Raw genomic sequence first — 21,146 nt, 5'->3', positions numbered from 1 at the left:
TCTGTGCTTCCCCCGTGTGTGTACGCTGTGCTTCCCCCCGTGTGTGTACGCTGTGCTTCCCCCCGTGTGTGTATGCTGTGCTTCCCCCGTGTGTGTACGCTGTGCTTCCCCCGTGTGTGTACGCTGTGCTTCCCCCGTGTGTGTACGCTGTGCTCCCCCCGTGTGTGTACGCTGTGCTCCCCCCGTGTGTGTACGCTGTGCTCCCCCCCAGTGCATACGCTGTGCTCCCTCCCCTCCCATGTGTACGCTGTGCTCCCCCCCCCCCTGTGTGTCAGGAGCCGCACGGTGTCAACACTGACAGTACGGCTGGTTCAGAACATCGTTTTTTTGTTTTGCCAGGTCCCCCTGGACTACTGCAGGAAAGAAGAGGACCAAATCTATGCCCGATTAGACCCATGAGTATAATTTCCTTCCACAGGTCCCCTATGGATTGCTTCGGACCAGGACTACCTACGGGCTCAAGATAGGTAAGTATGTATGTATGTATGGGCTTCGTGTGTATTAAAGTTTTATTTTTCTTGTGTCAGTGTGCTTTTATTTAACTATTGCTTTTGTTGTGGAACTAAGTCCCAGCAAGCCCATTAATGGGCCGCATGCTTGGACTTGTGGTTCTCCAAGTCCCAGTATGCGTTCCAGGCTTGCTGGGACTCATAGTTCCACAGCAAAACCCAATGGTTTAATCATTTTTTTACACTATATCAGCCCGGTACCCACAGCCCAGGGGTACCGGGGACAGCACCAGGCTTCAGCCTGGCCATGTAAGTTCTGGAGGGGGGGACCACTTTATTTGAGGGGGTCCCCACTTCCCCAGGACCCCTGGTCAGGCTGACCGGTCAGAGGGATGAATGCTTTGGCTGGGGGGACTTGTATAATAAGTCTCCCCCTGGCTGTGGCATTACCCTGCTGGCTGGTTGGGCCTGGGGCTGGTTCTTAAAATATGGGGGACCCCTATTCATTTTGTCCCCCGTATTTTGGGAACCTGACCCGGCCCTAGAGCCTTGGGCTGGTTTTAAAAAATACGGCGGAGCTCTGTGCAAATTGTTCCCTGATTTTTTTTTAGAACCAGCCCCGGCTCTTTGAGCCTGGTGCTGGTTACGGCTGTGGCCATTTTTTAAATGTATTTATTTTTTATTTTTTTACACACTGCAGCCTGCACGGATCTGACTGATCCGTGCAGAGTGCCTATATGAATTCGTATTAGCGACCGTATATACGAGCGCTAATACGAATGAATACGACTTTGGGGATTACAAAGCAGTCTTATCTGACTGCTTTGTAAATTCCCCTCAGGAATACGAATTTGCATACGGCTAAAACAGGTGTATGAAGTTGTATTCATTCCTATTAAGAATACGAATACAAAAAATCATATTCTTAGTTAATTTCCCCACAGTATGTAATGCCCTCTTCACCTATTTTCATAACTATGATTGATTTCATGTCACTGAGCTTACACAATCTGCTATCAAGTAACACAGTGGGCGTTGTAGTTTGCAAAATATACATCATACCCTAAGCGATAATAAAAACTATGTCACTCACTTTGTCCCCCTCCTGCACTCCTGGCACCACCAGAGCCTGAAATTAGGTGCCGAGATTGAAAGTGACAGTGAGGAGGAGATCCCGGAATGGATCCCAGGCGGCACAGCAGCAGGAGGGCCGTGACAAGCAGATGCAGCAGGGACTTACAAACATCAAGTCCCGTGAGATCTGAGATCCTACGTTCTCCGGATAGAGACGAAGGCAGAAGAGACGCTGCACAGTGATACGCGCCCGCCCACCTGCAACCGGTCACAGAGACAGTGAGACAGAAGTCTACCCACGGCTGAAGTGACATCAGGCGCTGTGAATCGAAGTCATCACCAACAGAGGGCATCAACTTATCGGCCCTGTTACCAACAAGAAGCATCTAATCGTGAGTGCCCAAAACTTTTCAGCCAGAGTGTCTGGCGGACGCCACCGACAACTCAGCACACACCATCTAGGACACCTGCATACTAACACAGTAGGAGGGTACATAAGGTCATGGAGGAGTCTATGGGATTTTAGAGGGGTTCCTAGGGGTGTGGGAAAATGGGAAGAAAACCATTAGTTCGACCTGCATTTAGGTTGACATGCAAGAAGGTTGACATGGGGAAGGTCGACAGTGAAATGTTCGACATAGGGTTTTTGAAAAATGTTTGTTACAAATGTGGACTCAGTCGACATGGACACTAAAAAGTAGCACAGCGGTTGTGTCACCTAATGACATGTCTACCTAATGGTTGTTGACCTTTTTGCTGACCACCTCCTAAAAGACCACCTGAACACCTGCGGGGAAACCCCCAAAACTCAATATCCCAGAACCCTACGCTGGTGCTAAGACCACAACAAATTTTTACAAGTTCCCAGGGCCGGTGCTAGGTTTTGCCACCAAGGCAATTATGGACATTGAGTAATATATATATATAGCTTGTAGGGCCGGCACTAACTTGCCAGTGGTCAGAAATTACGCCCGGTGCCCTCCTGAGATGATCCCACCGTCTGGTGGGGCATACATACAGTAACCAGCATGTGGCGGCATGCGTGGACGATTTGAACAGATACTACACGGAGTGATTATCTATATTGACTCTGTGTAGGCTCTGTTCAAATCGTCCGTGAGTGCCGCCATGCTGTTTACTATGTATATATGCCCCATGTGTACGCTGTCTCCCTTCAGGGCCCCCATGTGTACGCTGTCCCCCCCCCCCCATGTGTACGCTGACTCCCTCCTCCCCCCTCCTAGATTTCTGAATTAAAAAAATAAATTTAAAAAAAGCAATGAAATTCCATTGACAAAAAACCTCACGGTTTCACATGTCCCGTTAAGGCTTCTTACACATGATCTCGCATTTCTGAAACCTGTTGTAACTCTTCCACTCAAACGCCAAAAAGCAATGAAATTCCGATCATTAAGGCTGACGCCTTAATGGACGTGTTCCTTGCGCAATACAGATATGGTACGCCATCACAGCCTGTGGGTAAGTGCAGATTCAGCACTCTCACAGAGTGAGATTGCTGTCACTCACACAATGGTGGAGCTGCTAATTCACAGATTTGTGTGCTCATTGGAATACACACATGCAGTCTATGCAACTGAAGGTCTGAGCAGTTATGTGGCGCACTCATCCTAATAAGTACATGCAATCATCTAAAACTGTCTAGCCCACTGAGTTACTATAGTGTTCATTCTAGCACCCGCCATCTTTGAAAACCCATGCAGTTCTGCTTCCCTGCCTGGGGTGTATCTGTCTGCTGTAGTGCTTCTAGCACAGTGTGATCTGTATATCAGCACTGCAAACCAGATCTGTGCTAGAATCACTACAGCAGACAGCAACACCCCAGACAGGGTAGAGGAACTGCATGGGTTTTCAAAGATGGCGTGTGCTAGAATAAACACTACAGCATTACTAGAACTATCCCACTGAGGGTCCAACATCTTTCACACTCACTACATATATCCATTTCATTTAGTATTCACATGCAGTTACCAGAAACATCTTTCATAATTGCAAAAACTATAATGCTCCCAAATACTATGCATCTACACTTTCTTCTCCTATAAGCCTTCATGCTGCTCTGTCTTCCCCAATCCCTACTGCTGTGTGTATTCCCTCATCCGCACCAATGTGTCTTTTCCCGTCTGCCCTGCCCTGTCTTTCCACACAGATGCCACTGTTTCCTTCTATCTGTGCCACTGGCTTCCCCTCTAATAGTGATACTTTCTCCCCCTCCATCCATGCTGCTCTGCCTGCATCATCCATGACATAGTTTCCTTCCATCTGTACTGCTGTCTCCCCTCTCCATCTGTACTGCTCTGCTTTCCCTTTATCCCCTTTGCTCCGAACCCCCTCCCCCATCAGTGCTGTCTTTCCTCCAACTGCTCCTGTTTCCCACCCAATCGCATCACTCTGTCTATACCTTCCCCAATCTGTGCCACTGTTTTCCACTCATCTGCTTCGTTAGTCCCCCATCAGTGCTGCTTAGCCTTCCTACCATCTACCCATTTCTATTCCTCCCCATCCGCACCACACTGCCTCCTACCCCAATCAACACCACTTTTTTTTACCCCATCCTCTCGGCTCTGTTTACTGCTCAGACCTTCAGTTGCATAGACTGCATGTGTGTATTCCAATGAGCACACAAATCTGTGAATTAGCAGCTCCACCATTGTGTGAGTGACAGCAATCTCACTCTGTGAGAGTGCTGAATCTGCACTTACCCACAGGCTGTGATGGCGTACCATATCTGTATTGCGCAAGGAACACGTCCATTAAGGCGTCAGCCTTAATGATCGGAATTTCATTGCTTTTTGGCGTTTGAGTGGAAGAGTTACAACAGGTTTCAGAAATGCGAGATCATGTGTAAGAAGCCTTAATGGGACATGTGAAACCGTGAGGTTTTTTGTCAATGGTATATATATAAAAAATTTTCTTGCAAACACGGGGCTGCGCGATGGGATCTAGCGCAGCTCCGTGTTATGCCAACATTGTAATGTTCTCTATTGAGGACCAATTGTTTTATGGGAATGCTGTTATGAGGGAGAACACACTATCGTTCAGTCGATACATCGACGATTTATTCGTAGTGTGGAAGGGCCCTAAGCAGGTATTTGAAAATACCTTACAGGAATACCATCAGCTTGGTGGTCCCATAGCTTTTACCTATGCCATGGACCAATCCTCCATGAACTTTCTTGATGTTCATATCGATATTGTATCTAATGCACTTTCAACCACTGTTTATTCTAAGCCTACAGACCGCAATCTTCTACTGCAGGCGTCTAGCTGCCACCCTAAATCCTTGATTTGCGGGCTTCCATTTTCACAAATGGTCCGCATCATGCGTATAAATAGCAATAGAGAGGCAGCCCTGCAACAAATAGACAACCTTATTGCTAGACTTAAAGATAGAGGGTATAGTAATAAAACTCTTGAAGAAGCAAAAACGAAAGCCATGAATTTAGACAGAACCATGCTCTTGTCCCCCAAAGGGGTCAAGAATCAAAACACCAATGTATTCCCATGGGTTAATAAATATAATACCTTATCATCCAGTATACAAAATATTGCTAAAAGACATTGGCCATTGGTCTCCTCGGATCCCTCTACGGGAGCAGGGAACCAGCGACTGATGCCTTGTTACTCCCGTGGCAGGAATTTGAGATCATGGCTGGTCAAAACTGACATAGCCAATCTCAAACCTGAGAATATTCCTAACATCGCTACAACATTTTTGCCTCCACCTAAATTGGGTTGCAGCAGATGTGGATGTGTCACCTGCCAGTTTTTACTGGCAGGTGACACTTTCCAACATCCACATTCTGGTCACACTTATAAAATCCAGCATCGCTTAAATTGTGATTCCACGTTCGTTGTATACCAGATCATATGTCCATGTGGTCTGGTATACATCGGCAAAACTGAGAACAAATTTAAAATTCGCATGACTGCCCATAGGTCCGCCATCCGCAACGCATTAGTAGCCGGCCACAGCGATCAGCCTGTGGCCCGGCATTTTGTCGATGCGGCCCATCCCCTTAACACCCTGCGATATCGCATGATCGATACTATCCTGCCCTCCATCAGAGGAGGGAATCGTGGGCTGAAGCTCATACAATGCGAAAACCGGTGGATAGCCCGGTTGGACGTGATCCAACCAAAAGGGCTTAATGAGTATATTGCATATAGCTGTTTTAATTAAAGTTTACAGCCGCTCTTCCACATGGTATACAGTATTATATTGTTAAAGTTTTCCGTATGAACTTGCTGCTATCCATATGTCTGTTTTTTGCTGTCATGTTTATTTATATCTAGGTGCAGGGTTACACATATGCTTTTACACGGTGTTTTAATTATTTGTACATGTTTTCAATAGGTCCGGGAGTTTGTTTGGTGTTGCATAGCAACCACAGTGCGCCTCCCGAGGAGAGAAGCACGCTAACGAGGTGACGTCATCGGCAGCGCGACAGCGTCCACCGGGACGTCACTGAACGGAAGTAAGCATCCCCACGGTGAGAGGCGGCGCTGATTCAGGTATTTAAGTGTATGATATTGCTGTATGTCTTTGCTTGAAAACAGTGATAAACTGAAACGTTGCCAGACCAGTTGTCTCCTGTGTCGTGAGTACCCGAGTGCCGCACCTCTGTCCCATATATATATATATATATATATATATACATACATACACATACATACATACATACATACATACATACATACATACATACATACAGGGGCGTCAACAGCAGTGTAGACCCCTGCGCATAGCAATGTATTGGGGCCCCTGTCAGGAATGTGCTATGAAGCCCCATCACCCATCTACTGGTAGTGTCCTAGCATAATTATTAAAAGATCTATGTATCAGAATCAGAATCAACTTTATTGGCCATGTGTGCTTGTGCACACTAGGAATTTTTTGTGGATCGTATTACATAACAAGAATACAATAAAACCACTAACAGCACACATTATGTATAACTGACTGACGTACCTGGCATTGTCCTGGTTTAAGCCTTTGAGTTATTAAATTATCAATGAGTTGGATATAATGGTTATCATTTATAAATAATTGGCAGCTCTTCCAACACACCCATGGGGTGGCTGCTGAGTGTCGTTTTTTTTTTGTTGGGGTTTCGCCAGTAGCCCTATTCCCCAGTTTTCCTTCAGGTGTAAAAGTTTCCATACACGTTACAATTATTGAATACAGTATTGTATATAATACTGTATACAATAATTGTAACGTGTATGGGCACCTTTACTGCCGACCCGATTGCTGTTCATGTGTGCAATGTGTAATGACCAACCTTGAAAGGAGTGTACACCGGAAGATGCTGTGGCTTTGGTCTCAAATTGCGATTGGGGATTCTTTGCTGGATACAGGGAGGAAAATCACGCAGCGGCCTTGCACTTTTTCTCACTTGATAAATATTCCCAGACCTGGGCAGGATCCCACGGCCATGCTCTGGAGGATGAGGGACTTCCGGCAGCACTGTGGTCCCTCTGACGCCCTCGGAAGTCTTATTGGGGACACAGACACGGTTTTTCTCCACTCGCGTCTTGATAAACTTGGCCTTGCTTCCGTAGGTCATTGTGCTGCGGGATTCTTCATAAGCACTATCCGCAGGGCTGATGTGCGTGATCATAACCAATCGGCTTTTCCCGCTCAGTGCTCCCTTTAGCAGCCAGGTCAGCTTGCTGTCCCGATAGTTTATATGGCTGCCTGGTCTGTCACGCAGCGCCATGATACACATCCTGAGGGTAAGAAGGGATCGGTTGATGTATCCTCCTTCTTTCATGGTCTGGCCGCTGTTCTTAGTCTGGCTTGCTCGTTCTGATCCCGCAAGGTCTACCATGTACAACTTGCCTGTGCTCACACTATCACTGGCTGTCTGCTTTATGGTGACCTGCAATACTGCATGTGAGCGGGATGAGGTCTTATTAGCGGCTGTGGGAGCTTCTGTGCGCCGCTTGTTGCCCTTCTTCAGCAGGGTCATGGCTTCCTCAGGAGTGCTAAGGGAGAATGTAGAAATCCCTTCTATGTTGGTGTTGCCATTGGGATCCTCTCTGAGGACCAAAGACCTAGAGGAAGGTCTTAATAGGTCTCGGACGGTTTCATTATAGATCTCCGTGTATGATAATGATACGGAGAAATTCTTTTTTTCCCCAGTCTCCTCAATGGCTTTAAACAGGTCCTTCAGGGTGCGATATATTACTCCAGGTTCGCGGTCCTTACCCATCATGGTGAAGGTCTTTCCGGTGCCTGTGGGGCCGTAGGCAAATATGGCAGCATTGTACCCGGACAGGATGTCACCCAATAAGGGCTTCACTGTGGAATCATACACAGTCTCCTGGGTAGCTGCCTGGTCAAACACCTGGTTAAATTGGAATGTTGTTTCTCTTGTCCTGGTGGAGCGCAGGACATCGTTAGGATCCTCACCGGGGTCCTGCAATAGCACTGTCTGCGGTCCGAGCTGGTGTGTGATGCATCGGGCGCGGTTCTTAGTCTCCGTCAAATTAACGGGACGGATGCGCAGAGCGACAGTCATTTGGTGGTCTATAGCTTTATTAGCTTTCGCCTTCTTCATTTTATATCAAACTTCAATCTTCAGAAAAGAGTGAAAAATTATCTGTGTTGGCACAAGTCCAGCAATATTAGATATGACTCAGGAAGCAGTCAGCTGCCAGTGTTCTACCCATCACAGCCCATTGTGACATCATCGGCCCATTGTGACATCATCGGCCCATTGTGACATCACTAGCTGCCATATGGCAGAAGGGCACTGCTATGTATCTCATCCAGGGTCTGCTGTTACAGAAGTGGTATCGTCTTCTGGTCCCCCTGGGATGTCTTACCTCTTACTTATTTACGTGATAAAAGTTAATAGGCACAAAGAACCTTTTATCTCTGCATGTTTGTAGCCATACACAGCAGTGGGAGCAATTGTATTAGTTCTGAAAGAAAATATATGTTGCCCACAGATGCCAGTGGAAGTGCGCCTACAGTGGCCAAATTATTAATTACTTTAGTATAGTGTGAATACTGCTTCATCTCTCGCGGCAGTTTTATAATCAGGAGAAATATACTAACCATGTACAGTTACCTTGTAATAAACCAGCTCATGTCCTCTCTTTCTGCAGTATAATGCATTAAGGACCGCCAAGGATATTATGCCAAGGATCCTTACAAAAACCATGATGGGGGACTGGGACAGATGAGGATATGTTAATCCAAATTCTCATCACCAGGGCAGAGGTAACAGGCTATAGTTTGATAATGGACATTGTGCTGCTAGGAGGACGCAGAGTGTTTCTCACTGATAAGATCACAACATGTGCTGTATGGCCATTCACACAAATTAGGGCCCTTATTCAGATCTGATCGCAGAACAAATTTGTTCTCAAAATGGGCAAAACCATGTGCCCTCCAGGTGGGACAGATGTAACATGTGTACAGAGAGTTAGATTTTGTTTCTGTGCAGGGTAAATACTGACTGCATTATTTTGACACTGCAATTTAGATTTCAGTTTCAAAACACCCCACCCAAATGTAACTCTCTCTGCACATGTTACATCTGCCCCACCTGCAGTGTACAAGGTTTTGCCCATATTGAGAACAATTTTGTACTGCGATCAGATCTGAATAAGGGCCTAGGTCAATCCATTTTATTTAACAACATTATCAGAACAATTGGTCTTTTGTTAAAGTTTATTTCACCATTTTTCCAATTGGCTGTATTATAATTTCTATATTGTATCATTTCTGTTTTTGTCATTTGCTACAGATATGCCGGAGCGACTGGATGCTGTGCAGGCTGTTCTGTGGGACAAGGAAATAGGAGTCTGGTTGGACTTTAATATAGAGGTCTAGAGATCATAGACACAATCCAAACTTCTACCCCACCAACTTGGCTCCACTTTGGGCCTCATGTTACTCTGGCACGAGGCTGTGGACAAAGCAGTCTCCTACTTAGAGGTAATTAATTATCTTGTATTATATTATTTTTCTATTTGTTCCTAATTGTATTACATACTCCAGGCTTGCCTACCCTCCTGGAATTGCCGTGAGGCTCCCGAAAATCGGGTCCCCCGGGAAGGTGGGCAATCCTCCCGCATTGGCCAGGCAGCCCCCGCACCCCCTTCCCTGCAGCACAAAATGACCTTTTTTTGCGGGTCCGCGAATTACGTTGTTTGACTGTCGTGGGGGTGGGACTTGATGACGTCTGCCTGTCCCGCCCCCCTGACTTGCTGCTGTCAGCAAGTATGACATACTCCCATGGTATTGATTCCATCTGTTAATATCGAAATTCGTGCAGACCCTAGTGCGGGATCAAAACCTAAACACTTGCCAATACTGAGAGAGCGGTCCAATCAGTAACTATAGGTGCGCCATGTATCCCAGAATTCCAATGGCAGGCCAGGTTCATGCCACTGGAAAAGTTTATTTACAAACGCATTATTACTGGTTACTACTGAAGTAATATGTAAGAATATATATAATGTAATATAACGTATGAAGTAACTTTTATGAACTTGGCAGAGTATATATAATGGGGTATATTGGTTTGCAAATCCACTGTACTGGTTTCTCATTTCCCTACAGTATTTGGCATGATGTTACATTACCTATTTGCTTTCTCAATGCCAAAACGTAAAAAAAAAAAACTTTTTGAAAAATAAAACTGATTTAAAATCTTACTTATATTGTCTGTATTATTTATAAATAGTGATAAAGATTTTCATGACTAGATGAGAAGGACCCTCATCCCTCGTGTGCTTTCCTTCTCTTAACCCCTTCCCGACATTTGACGTACATTTACGTCATGGCCGGGATGTACTTCCCGACACATGGCATAAATGTACGTCATGACTTTAAACTGTCACTGCGTCTCGAGACGCAGTGACAGAGGGACGATGTCTGCTGTCCCTGACAGCAGACATGTCCCTGCATGCCCAGGGGGGGCTGCGATGTCGCCCCCCCGTCGGCGATCGCTGTGATTGGCTGTTCAGTGTGAACAGCCATTCACAGCGTTTTCCTGTGTTACCAGCGAATCGGACGCTCGGTAACACAGGTGTCAATCACCGCCGGGCGTCAGGGGGCATGAGGGGGTCATCGGTGACGATGACACCTCACCCCACCCTCACCCCACCTGCCCCCAAGGCTGTGATTGGTCCGTGGGACCCACGGACCAATCACAGCCAAGGCGCGACATTTAAACTACCGGTGACTGCGCTGCAGACGCCATTCCGGTCTGGAATAGCGTGCAGAGCGGTCACCGTGCCTATCTGCCGTGATACTGACCTGATCCTTGCTAATACTTACCCGATCCTTGCAAATACCTTACCTGATCACTTGATCACTGCTTGTAGCGTGCTGGACGCTTCCTGGATCTGACTTCTTGGGACTTCCTGCTGCTGCTGCAGTGTGATAGAGAGATAGAGAGAGAGATAGAGAGAGATAGAGAGATAGTGACAGAGAGAGCTATATTTTGTGTCTGCTACCCCCCCTTTTTGGGGGTGCAGGGGTTTTTTATATATAAATAACTGTCAGTGCTGCTGCTGCAGTGTCATAGAGTGATAGATAGTGATAGATAGTGATAGATAGTGATAGATAGTGAGAGATAGAGAGATTTGTGTCTGCTACCCCCCCTTTTTGGGGGTGCAGGTTTTTTTTTATATATATATATAACTGTCAGTGCTGCTGCTGCAGTGTCATAGAGTGATAGATAGTGATAGATAGTGAGAGATAGAGAGATAGAGAGAGATAGTGACAGAGAGTGATAGAGAGTGTATATTTTGTGTCTGCTACCCCCCCTTTTTGGGGGTGCAGGTTTTTTTTTATACATATAACTGTCAGTGCTGCTGCTGCAGTGTCCTAGAGTGATAGATAGTGGTAGATAGTGATAGATAGTGAGAGATAGTGAGAGATAGAGAGAGATAGAGAGAGATAGTGACAGAGAGTGATAGAGAGTGTATATTTTGTGTCTGCTACCCCCGCTTTTTGTGCTGATCACTATATCTGAGGTGATCAGCAACTTTTTGGGGGCGCAGAGGTTTTTTTTTTTTATATATACCTGTCAGTTGCTGCCAGTTGCACTGTCAGTTGCACCAAAGGTTGTGCACCTGCTGCCCCTCACTGGTAATCAGTGTTGCATCACTGATCACCTTTTTTTTTTTTGAGGCTGCTGTGGGTCTTTTTTTAATTTTTTTTTTACACACACTGTGATTTTGTGGGTGTCCTGTGGCCACTGTGCGCTGATCAGTGACGTACATCACTGATCAGCTTTTTCGGCACAGGGTTGATCTATTTTTTTTTTTTTTTTGATCAAATTCCTGTTGCCTTTGAGCGCTGTTCAGTGACGGACGTTACTGACCAACATCTGTGCTCAATTTTTGGCGCAGGACCTTTTTTTTTTTTTTTTAACCCCTTCAAATTTTTTTTTTTTTAATTGGGTTCAAATTCCTGTATAAAGTATTTTTTTTTTTCTGCACTACATACACACTACACACTACATACCCCCCGGGTTGAAATAAAGTTTGTACCCCCCCCCTACACTATACACGTGTTGAAACATTTCACTACCAGTAACACAAAAATAAAAATGGCATCCCAAATGTCATCCCAAATGTCATCCCAGTCATCCAGAAGAATGTATTCAGCGGAGGAGGCATATGCCATGCTTGCCTCTGATTCTGACACAGCCAGTGAGGCAAGCGGGGAATTTGAAGGATTCATCTTAACCTCATCTTCCTCCTCTAGTGATGAGGGACCCCCTCAAAGACGCCCCCGTAGAGCAGCTAAGACCCCCCCCCCCCCAATAATTGATCTCGTATGGACCCCACCACCAGACAATTTTGAGCCCCAGGTTCCTGAGTTTTTGGCCATGCCAGGAATCCAATTTGATTCCACAGGTCTCAGAGAAATTGACTTTTTCAAATTATTTTTCTCTGATGACTTTATAAATTTAATTGTGGACCAAACTAATTTATATGCCCAGCAGTTTATTGCTCAAAACCCCACGTCATCATTTGCTAGGTGGACCCCTGTAGATGCAGTAGAGATGATGACGTTTTGGGGTCTGGTGTTTCATATGGGCATAGTAAAAAAGCCAGAAATTAGGCAATATTGGAGTACAGATGTTCTGTACAGCACCCCATTTTACCGTATGGCCATGCCCCGGGCTCGATTTGAGACGATCCTTAAATTTTTGCATTACAACGATAATGCACAGTGCCCACCCAGAGATGATCCCACCTTTGACCGGCTATTCAAAGTCAGGCCGGTCATTGATCATTTCAGTGCCAAATTTGAAGAGATGTACATCCCAGATAAATTCATTTGCATAGACGAGTCCCTTATACATTTTAAAGGAAGGGTTAAATTCCGCCAGTACCTTCCCAGTAAGAGGGCAAGGTATGGCATAAAAATGTATAAGCTGTGTGAAAGCACCTCAGGGTACACCCACAGGTTTAGGGTATATGAAGGGAAGGATTCAAGAATTGAACCGCCAGAATGCCCCCCCTCCCTCGTAGGTGTTAGTGGAAAAATTGTCTGGGATTTAGTGCACCCCTTCCTGGATAAAGGTTATCACCTCTATGTGGATAACTTTTACACCAGCATCCCCCTGTTTAAGGCCCTTGGTTCAAGAGGTACAGCAGCTTGCGGTACTGTGCGCAAGAACCAAAGAGGCCTCCCAAAAACGCACATTGCCCAAGTAATGAGAAGGGGTGAAAGCAGGGGAATATGCACCGAAAATATGTTGTTGGTCAAATATAAGGACAAGAGGGATGTCCTTATACTGACAACAATTCACGGAGACAGTACCACCTCCGTCCCTGTACGAGGTACCAGTACCCACACCTCCAAACCTAATTGTATCCTGGATTACAATAGGTACATGGGCGGAGTGGATCTTTCAGATCAGGTACTGAAGCCGTACAGTGCCCTGCGGAAAACAAAAATCTGGTACAAGAAGCTGGCCGTGTATATCATCCAGATGGCACTGTATAACGCTTACGTGCTATTCCGTTCTACCGGCCAGAGGGGGACATTTATGCACTTTCAAGAGGAAGTCATAAAGGGCCTAGTATTTGGGAACCAGCAGGCAGAGGGCCCCAGTACTTCTAGTACTGGCCCCCGTATTGTACCAGGGCAGCATTTTCCTGATGAAATCCCCTCCACTGGAAAAAAGGGCAGGACACAAAAAAGGTGCAAAGTTTGCTATAAAAAGGGAATAAGAAAGCAAACTATTTTCCAGTGTGACACTTGCCACGACAAACCCGGCCTATGTATAAAGGAGTGTTTTAAAATATACCACACATCTATGGATTTTTAGGTTCATCATTTCACCGTGCTTCGGGGGTCTTGCTAATGCCACATAGCACCCACCATTCATTCCACCAGAATCTGAGCCGCAAAATCCAAAAATCACTCCTTCCCTTCTGAGTCCTGCCATGCACCCAACTGGTATTTTTTGGTCACATGTGAGGCATTGCCGTACTCGGGAGAAATTGGGGCACAGATTTTGGGGTGCTTTTTCTCCTTCATACCTTCTGAAAATGAAAAATTTTGAGCCAGAGCTGCATTTTTGTGTAAAAAAATGTAATTTTTCATTTTCACTCACCAGTTGTATCAAAATTGGTGAAACCCCTGGGGGTTTGAAATGTACACTATACCCCTAGATGAATTCCCTGAGGGGTGTAGTTTGCAAAATGGGGTCACTTGTGGGGGGTTCCACTGTATTGGTGCTTTGGGGGTCTTGCTAATGCGACATAGCACCCACCAACATTCCACCAGAATTTGTGCTGCAAAATCCAAATATCACTCCTTCCCTTCTGAGTCCTGACACTTTTTGGTCACACATGAGGCATTGCCGTACTCGGGAGAAATTGGGGCACAGATTTTGGGGTGCTTTTTCTCCTTCATACCTTCTGAAAATGAAAAATTTTGAGCCAGAACTGCATTTTTGTGTAAAAAAATGTAATTTTTCATTTTCACTCACCAGTTGTATCAAAATTGGTGAAACCCCTGGGGGTTTGAAATGTACACTATACCCCTAGATGAATTCCCTGAGGGGTGTAGTTTGCAAAATGGGGTCACTTGTGGGGGGGTTCCACTGTATTGGTGCTTTGGGGGTCTTGCTAATGCGACATAGCACCCACCAACATTCCACCACCAAAAATCACTCCTTCCCTTCTGAGTCCTGCCATGCACCCAACTGGTATTTTTTGGTCACATATGAGGCATTGCCATACTCGGGAGAAATTGGGGCACAGATTTTGGGGTGCTTTGTCTCCTTCATTCCTTGTGAAAATGAAAAATTTTGAGCCAGAACTGCATTTTTGTGTAAAAAAATGTAATTTTTCATTTTCACTGCCCAATTGTATCAAAATTGGTGAAACCCCTGGGGGTTTGAAATGTACACTATACCCCTAGATGAATTCCCTGAGGGGTGTAGTTTGCAAAATGGGGTCACTTGTGGAGGGGTTCCACTGTATTGGTGCTTGGGGGGTCTTGCTAATGCAACATAGCACCCACCAACATTCCACCAGAATCTGAGCTGCAAAATCCAAAAATCACTCCTTCCTTTCTGAGTCCTGCCATGCACCCAAATGGTATTTTTTGGTCACATGTGAGGCATTGCCGTACTCGGGAGAAATTGGGGCACAGATTTTGGGGTGCTTTGTCTCCTTCATTCCTTGTGAAAATGAAAAATTTTGAGCCAGAACTGCATTTTTGTGTAAAAAATGTAATTTTTCATTTTCACTCACCAGTTGTATCAAAATTGGTGAAACCCCTGGGGGTTTGAAATGTACACTATACCCCTAGATGAATTCCCTGAGGGGTGTAGTTTGCAAAATGGGGTCACTTGTGGGGGGGTTCCACTGTATTGGTGCTTGGGGGGTCTTGCTAATGCGACATAGCACCCACCAAAATTCCACCAGAATCTGAGCTGCAAAATCCAAAAATCACTCCTTCCCTTCTGAGTCCTGCCATGCACCCAACTGGTATTTTTTGGTCACATGTGAGGCATTGCCGTACTCGGGAGAAATTGGGGCACAGATTTTGGGGTGTTTTTTCTCCTTCATACCTTCTGAAAATGAAAAATTTTGAGCCAGAACTGCATTTTTGTTTAAAAAAAAATGTAATTTTTCATTTTCACTGCCCAGTTGTATCAAAATTGGTGAAACCCCTGGGGGTTTGAAATGTACACTATACCCATAGATGAATTCCCTGAGGGCTGTAGTTTGCAAAATGGGGTCACTTGTGGGGGGGTTCCACTGTATTGGTGCTTTGGGGGTCTTGCTAATGCGACATAGCACCCACCAACATTCCACCACCAAAAATCACTCCTTCCCTTCTGAGTCCTGCCATGCACCCAACTGGTATTTTTGGTCACATATGAGGCATTGCCATACTCGGGAGAAATTGGGGCACAGATTTTGGGGTGCTTTGTCTCCTTCATTCCTTGTGAAAATGAAAAATTTTGAGCCAGAACTACATTTTTGTGTAAAAAAATGTAATTTTTCATTTTCACTGCCCAGTTGTATCAAAATTGGTGAAACCCCTGGGGGTTTGAAATGTACACTATACCCCTAGATGAATTCCCTGAGGGGTGTAGTTTGCAAAATGGGGTCACTTGTGGGGGGGTTCCACTGTATTGGTGCTTGGGGGGTCTTGCTAATGCAACATAGCACCCACCAACATTCCACCAGAATCTGAGCTGCAAAATCCAAAAATCACTCCTTCCTTTCTGAGTCCTGCCATGCACCCAAATGGTATTTTTTGGTCACATGTGAGGCATTGCCGTACTCGGGAGAAATTGGGGCACAGATTTTGGGGTGCTTTGTCTCCTTCATTCCTTGTGAAAATGAAAAATTTTGAGCCAGAACTGCATTTTTGTGTAAAAAATGTAATTTTGCATTTGCACAGCCCAGTTGTATCAAAATTGGTGAAACCCCTGGGGGTTTGAAATGTACACTATACCCCTAGATGAATTCCCTGAGGGGTGTAGTTTGCAAAATGGGGTCACTTGTGGGGGGGTTCCACTGTATTGGTGCTTGGGGGGTCTTGCTAATGCGACATAGCACCCACCAAAATTCCACCAGAATCTGAGCTGCAAAATCCAAAAATCACTCCTTCCCTTCTGAGTCCTGCCATGCGCCCAAATGGTATTTTTTGGTCACATGTGAGGCATTGCCGTACTCGGGAGAAATTGGGGCACAGATTTTGGGGTGCTTTTTCTCCTTCATACCTTCTGAAAATGAAAAATTTTGAGCCAGAACTGCATTTTTGTGTAAAAAAATGTAATTTTTCATTTTCACAGCCCAGTTGTATCAAAATTGGTGAAACCCCTGGGGGTTTGAAATGTACACTATACCCCTAGATGAATTCCCTGAGGGGTGTAGTTTGCAAAATGGGGTCACTTGTGGGGGGGTTCCACTGTATTGGTGCTTGGGGGGTCTTGCTATTGCGACATAGCACCCACCAAAATTCCACCAGAATCTGAGCTGCAAAATCCAAAAATCACTCCTTCCCTTCTGAGTCCTGCCATGCGCCCAAATGGTATTTTTTGGTCACATGTGAGGCATTGCCGTACTCGGGAGAAATTGGGGCACAGATTTTGGGGTGCTTTTTCTCCTTCATACCTTCTGAAAATGAAAAATTTTGAGCCAGAACTGCATTTTTGTGTAAAAAAATGTAATTTTTCATTTTCACTGCCCAGTTGTATCAAAATTGGTGAAACCCCTGGGGGTTTGAAATGTACACTATACCCCTAGATGAATTCCCTGAGGGGTGTAGTTTGCAAAATGGGGTCACTTGTGGGGGGGTTCCACTGTATTGGTGCTTTGGGGGTCTTGCTAATGCGACATAGCACCCACCAACATTCCACCACCAAAAATCACTCCTTCCCTTCTGAGTCCTGCCATGCACCCAACTGGTATTTTTTGGTCACATGTGAGGCATTGCCGTACTCGGGAGAAATTGGGGCACAGATTTTGGGGTGCCTTGTCTCCTTCATTCCTTGTGAAAATGAAAAATTTTGAGCCAGAACTGCATTTTTGTGTAAAAAAATGTAATTTTTCATTTTCACTGCCCAGTTGTATCAAAATTGGTGAAACCCCTGGGGGTTTGAAATGTACACTATACCCCTAGATGAATTCCCTGAGGGGTGTAGTTTGCAAAATGGGGTCACTTGTGGGGGGGTTCCACTGTATTGGTGCTTGGGGGGTCTTGCTAATGCAACATAGCACCCACCAACATTCCACCAGAATCTGAGCTGCAAAATCCAAAAATCACTCCTTCCTTTCTGAGTCCTGCCATGCACCCAAATGGTATTTTTTGGTCACATGTGAGGCATTGCCGTACTCGGGAGAAATTGGGGCACAGATTTTGGGGTGCTTTTTCTCCTTCATACCTTCTGAAAATGAAAAATTTTGAGCCAGAACTGCATTTTTGTGTAAAAAATTTAATTTTTCATTTTCACTGCCCAGTTGTACCACAATTGGTGAAACCCCTGGGGGTTTGAAATGTACACTATACCCCTAGATGAATTCCCTGAGGGGTGTAGTTTGCAAAATGGGGTCACTTGTGGGGGGGTTCCTAACTTTTAGCATCTTATGGTGCCTAGAAACCTACATGGTGCCTAAAAAATAATCTCATAAAAAGGAGGCTCCAAAATCAAGTAGGTGCTCCTTCTATTATGAAGCCTGTGGTTTGGTCAACGTGCACACTAGGGCCACATATAGGATATTTATGAAAACAAAAGAATTGGGGGAATCAATTTTTAGTCACATTTCTCTAGTAAAATGTACTGTGTTCCTTAGAAAAATGTATTAAAATTGCAAATTTGCAAAAAAAATGAAATTTTGAAATTTCACCTACACTTTGTTTTAATTCCTGTGAAACACCTAAAGGGTTAACAAACTTCCAAAATGCTGTTTTGAATACTGTGAGGGGTGCAGTTTTTGAAATGGTATAATTTATGGGGGTGTTTCACATACAAGTCCCTCAAAGTCACATCAGAACTGAACTGGTCCCTAAAAAAATCAGTGTTTGAAATTTTCTTGAAAATTTGAGAATTTGCTATTCATATTGTAAGCCTCCTAGTGTCCAAAAAAATGAAAAGGAAGTTGAAATAATGATGTCAACATAAAGTAGACATATGGTCTATGTTAGTTATTAACTATTTTGAGTGGTATGATTATTTGTCTCACAAGCAGAAAATTTAACATTTTGCAAATTGCTAAATTTTCCATTTTTTCACGACATTTTGGTATTTTTCACAAAAAAACACAGACTGTATCGACCCAAATTTACCACTAATTTGAAGTACAATGTGTCCCGAAAAAACAATCTCAAAATCACTGGGATAAGTAAAAGCAAAAAAAAGTTATCCCCACTTAAGTGAGACATGTCAGATTTGAAAAAAAGGGCTCTGTCAGGAAGGGGTTAATGTCCCATACACTATGAGATTTGGGCCAATTCCGGTAGATCAAGCTGAGATATTGGGTGAAATCGGTCCAAATCGCATGTGTATAAAATCCGTTCTGATGCACAGTCCTGTGTTCATCGGAGCGGAGTCGGAGGTTGGACATTCGGCGGGGGATCAGGTGCGACTTCTCCCTTCAGAGAATTTGCATAGTGCATGGGAGCCTTTACTTAAGCCATCTTTGATAGCACCAAACCCTGTGGTTTTCTACCACGCTGATACCCTGCGGATGTAGCTATAGTTATGTGCCCTGTACTTGTCCTCTATTGTATTCAGCTGTAGGTTACTGTTTCCCTCATTTGTATATGTACTCTGTAATTGGGCCCGGGGGATCCTTTGTGGTGCCATATAAATAAAGTATAATAACCATAATAATATGCGACCAGTGGCAAACGCAGGATTTTCAGAAGGGGGTTTCCAGAGGGGCGGAGCAAAGCACGGAGATGGACACTTAGGTGACCCAGTATATGCCGGGTCAGTTAAAGTATTATAGATAGACCAAATGTATATAAATAATATTAATAATAATAAAAAAAAAAAAAAAAAAAAAAATATATATATATATATATATACATACATACACATACATACATACATACATACAGGGGCGTCAACAGCAGTGTAGACCCCTGCGCATAGCAATGTATTGGGGCCCCTGTCAGGAATGTGCTATGAAGCCCCATCACCCATCTACTGGTAGTGTCCTAGCATAATTATTAAAATATCTATGTATCAGAATCAGAATCAACTTTATTGGCCATGTGTGCTTGTGCACACTAGGAATTTTTTGTGGATCGTATTACATAACAAGAATACAATAAAACCACTAACAGCACACATTATGTATAACTGACTGACGTACCTGGCATTGTCCTGGTTTAAGCCTTTGAGTTATTAAATTATCAATGAGTTGGATATAATGGTTATCATTTATAAATAATTGGCAGCTCTTCCAACACACCCATGGGGTGGCTGCTGAGTGTCGTTTTTTTTTTGTTGGGGTTTCGCCAGTAGCCCTATTCCCCAGTTTTCCTTCAGGTGTAAAAGTTTCCATACACGTTACAATTATTGAATACAGTATTGTATATAATACTGTATACAATAATTGTAACGTGTATGGGCACCTTTACTGCCGACCCGATTGCTGTTCATGTGTGCAATGTGTAATGACCAACCTTGAAAGGAGTGTACACCGGAAGATGCTGTGGCTTTGGTCTCAAATTGCGATTGGGGATTCTTTGCTGGATACAGGGAGGAAAATCACGCAGCGGCCTTGCACTTTTTCTCACTTGATAAATATTCCCAGACCTGGGCAGGATCCCACGGCCATGCTCTGGAGGATGAGGGACTTCCGGCAGCACTGTGGTCCCTCTGACGCCCTCGGAAGTCGTATTGGGGACACAGACACGGTTTTTCTCCACTCGCGTCTTGATAAACTTGGCCTTGCTTCCGTAGGTCATTGTGCTGCGGGATTCTTCATAAGCACTATCCGCAGGGCTGATGTGCGTGATCATAACCAATCGGCTTTTCCCGCTCAGTGCTCCCTTTAGCAGCCAGGTCAGCTTGCTGTCCCGATAGTTTATATGGCTGCCTGGTCTGTCACGCAGCGCCATGATACACATCCTGAGGGTAAGAAGGGATCGGTTGATGTATCCTCCTTCTTTCATGGTCTGGCCGCTGTTCTTAGTCTGGCTTGCTCGTTCTGATCCCGCAAGGTCTACCATGTACAACTTGCCTGTGCTCACACTATCACTGGCTGTCTGCTTTATGGTGACCTGCAATACTGCATGTGAGCGGGATGAGGTCTTATTAGCGGCTGTGGGAGCTTCTGTGCGCCGCTTGTTGCCCTTCTTCAGCAGGGTCATGGCTTCCTCAGGAGTGCTAAGGGAGAATGTAGAAATCCCTTCTATGTTGGTGTTGCCATTGGGATCCTCTCTGAGGACCAAAGACCTAGAGGAAGGTCTTAATAGGTCTCGGACGGTTTCATTATAGATCTCCGCGTATGATAATGATACGGAGAAATTCTTTTTTTCCCCAGTCTCCTCAATGGCTTTAAACAGGTCCTTCAGGGTGCGATATATTACTCCAGGTTCGCGGTCCTTACCCATCATGGTAAAGGTCTTTCCGGTGCCTG

At 44.8% G+C, this 21,146-nt stretch overlaps 1 long non-coding RNA gene across 3 annotated transcripts in view; it reads left to right on the top strand.

The window, feature by feature from the left end:
* LOC146045229 (uncharacterized) overlaps positions 1-21,146 on the top strand; it is a 49,305-nt gene that overhangs the window by 27,216 nt on the left and 943 nt on the right. Inside the window, exons 10-12 of one of the 3 annotated variants that reach the window (XR_014465390.1) lie at positions 1,576-1,915; positions 8,661-8,775; positions 9,305-9,495. This is a non-coding gene — a long non-coding RNA (uncharacterized LOC146045229). The remainder of the gene's footprint in view (positions 1-1,575; positions 1,916-8,660; positions 8,776-9,304; positions 9,496-21,146) is intronic. The other 2 variants (XR_014465389.1, XR_014465391.1) reach the window with 2 other exon arrangements.

This window comes from Crinia signifera, chromosome 11 (assembly GCF_055691185.1).
Source record: "Crinia signifera chromosome 11, ASM5569118v1, whole genome shotgun sequence".
In the NCBI taxonomy this organism is placed as follows: Eukaryota; Metazoa; Chordata; class Amphibia; order Anura; family Myobatrachidae; genus Crinia; species Crinia signifera.
Note: the sequence above shows the minus strand (reverse complement) of the source record. Positions and strands in the feature narration are given on the sequence as shown.